Source organism: Urocampus carinirostris, unplaced genomic scaffold (genome assembly GCF_059441175.1).
Source record: "Urocampus carinirostris isolate Australia breed hairy pipefish unplaced genomic scaffold, RoL_Ucar_1.0 HiC_scaffold_36, whole genome shotgun sequence".
Taxonomy (NCBI): domain Eukaryota; kingdom Metazoa; phylum Chordata; class Actinopteri; order Syngnathiformes; family Syngnathidae; genus Urocampus; species Urocampus carinirostris.
Genome location: NW_028283143.1, coordinates 25,001 through 27,500, shown reverse-complemented (window position 1 = coordinate 27,500; position 2,500 = coordinate 25,001). Strand labels below are relative to the sequence as shown.

At 71.7% G+C, this 2,500-nt stretch overlaps 2 non-coding genes across 2 annotated transcripts in view; both read left to right on the top strand.

Moving 5' to 3' along the window:
• Positions 1-1,191: 1,191 nt before the first annotated feature.
• Positions 1,192-1,345, top strand: LOC148345639 (5.8S ribosomal RNA). The gene has a single exon (XR_015848550.1). It is a non-coding gene; the product is annotated as a 5.8S ribosomal RNA (ribosomal RNA).
• Positions 1,346-1,909: 564 nt separating this feature from the next.
• Positions 1,910-2,500, top strand: part of LOC148345638 (28S ribosomal RNA) — a 4,529-nt gene continuing 3,938 nt past the window's right edge. The window contains exon 1 of the ribosomal RNA XR_015848563.1: positions 1,910-2,500. This exon is cut by the window's right edge and continues 3,938 nt beyond it. This is a non-coding gene — a ribosomal RNA (28S ribosomal RNA).

Genomic DNA, 2,500 nt, shown 5'->3' with positions numbered 1-2,500 from the left:
GAGTTCGGCGGGCGCCACGCGGCGCGGCGCGACGCGAGAAAAGGCGGCGGGCGATGTCGCGCTACCTCCGTGCGAGCGGGGTAGCGCGCTCGTCCGACGACCCCAGTAGCGCGGCGCGGCGCGACGACAGGCGACCGCCAGCGACGGGCGAAAGGCGGCGGCCGTGCGCGGGACCCCCGTAACCGGGGAATCCCCCTATGCCGACGACCCTAGCTCGGCGCGGTTCTCGCGCTTCCGGCGCGCGCTTCCGGGGCGGCACTCGCCTCGACGACCTCCCGTCCTTTAAAGGTAACGGTTCGGGCCGGCGCCCCGGCGTCCGTCCGCCCGTCGGTGTCGCGTGTCCGTGCGGCGCGGGGCTGCTCTCGGCGAGGGTCGCCGAGCAAGCGGATCCCCGCACGGATCACAACGGCCGTATGGCGGCGGCGTCGGGACGCCCGCCCGAGACGAAGGTTCAGGGCGACGAAACGGTGCTCCCACCGGCTACCTTTTTCCCCGGCCAAACGCGTCCGTCGGCCGGAGCCCTCGAGGGGCCGCGTAGCGCGCGCGTGGGCCGGCCCCCGGACACCGGAGTCCCTCCCGGGGCTCCGGACACCGGGGGTTCGGTTCCGCGCGGTCCGCCGCGGTCTCCTCTGTCCATCCATAGTCCGGGCAGGCCGCGGCCGGGTCGGGGGCCAGTCCCCCCTCGGTGTCAGCGCGGTCGCGCCGCCCTTGTAAACCAAACCCACTCGCTGACGGGTAGCAACACCCAAAGCGTCGCTTCGCGGCGCGGCGGGGCTTCCAAGTCGGATGGCCTTCCGGGGTCCGGGTAGGAGACGCCGGGGGCCGGCCTCAGCGCCGAGCCCCCGACCTACCCGGCGAGTCCGGTCGCCGAGTCGTGTCAGGCCCGAGCGGGAGACGCCGGGCGCCGGCCTCAGCGCCGAGCGCCCGACCTACCCGGGCCGACGCACGTCTCGGGCGCCGTCGCGGCCCCGAGCGGGAGACGCCGGGCGCCGGCCTCAGCGCCGCGCGCCCGACCCGCTCGGCTCGTCGCGGCGTCGCGCGTATCGCGCCCGTCGGTAACCGCGCCGCGGGTTAGGGGCTCGCTCGCGGGAGCGACCGAACGGCACCCGCGGCGCGTTCGTCTCCGGTACAAACCCTGTCGTGAATTTGTCTCCGATCGTCCCGGGCGGACGTAAAAGGGCCCAAACGTACGACTCTTAGCGGTGGATCACTCGGCTCGTGCGTCGATGAAGAACGCAGCTAGCTGCGAGAACTAATGTGATTTGCAGGACACATTGATCATCGACACTTTGAACGCACATTGCGGCCCCGGTTTTACCCCGGGGCCACGCCTGTCTGAGCGGCGCTTTCCAATCGATCGGACGCGGGCCGGGCCCTCCGCGACATTCCGCCGGTCCGTCCGGCGGGTGGCGCGAGAACCCGGTCCGCGCGGGCGAGGCTCGGGCCCTCCGCGACATTCCGCCGGTCCGCCCGGCGGGTGGCGCGCGACCCGTGTCCCCGCCCACTCCGCGGCTGGGGTTTCGCAGGGACCCCCGTCCCTTCGTACCCTCAAATACAGACTCGGGCGGCGCTCCGTGTCCGTCCGCCCGTCGGTGTCGCGCGTCCGCGCGTCCGGAGGTGCTTCTCGGCTGCCGGTGAGTACGGCTGGTACTTAGCATACCGAGAAGGTGCTCCGCGCGCGCGGCTCCGCGCGGCGGCCCGTATGGCGGCGGCGCTCGGCGCCCTCCTCAGGTAAAGGTCCCGGTCGGCGCCTCGGCGTCCGTCCGCCCGTCGGTGTCGCGTGTCCGTGCGGCGCGGGGCTGCTCTCGGCGAGGGTCGCCGAGCAAGCGGATCCCCGCACGGATCACAACGGCCGTATGGCGGCGGCGCCGGTCCCGGCGCCGGCCCCGACCGCACAGCTCTACGCGCACGCCCTCAGATCAGACGAGACGACCCGCTGAATTTAAGCATATTACTAAGCGGAGGAAAAGAAACTAACCAGGATTCCCTCAGTAGCGGCGAGCGAAGAGGGAAAAGCCCAGCGCCGAATCCCCGCCCTGCGGTAGGGCGAGGGAAATGTGGCGTACGGAAGGCCGCTTTAGCCCGGCGCCGCTCGGGGGCCCGAGTCCTTCTGATAGAGGCTCAGCCCAGGGACGGTGTGAGGCCGGTAGCGGCCCCCGGCTCGCCGGGGCGAGGCCTTCTCGGAGTCGGGTTGCTTGTGAATGCAGCCCAAAGCGGGTGGTAAACTCCATCTAAGGCTAAATACTGGCACGAGACCGATAGTCGACAAGTACCTTGAGGGAAAGTTGAAAAGAACTTTGAAGAGAGAGTTCAACAGGGCGTGAAACCGTTAAGAGGTAAACGGGTGGGGCCCGCGCAGTCTGCTCGGGGGACTCAACCCGGCGGCGCCAGGGCGGCCGGTCGGTCGGCGCGGCGGTCGCGTCCCGTCCCCGGTTCCCGCTCCCCCTCGGGGGACGGGGCCGGGGCGGGCGCGGCCACGCGCCCCGGTCCGGACGTCCGC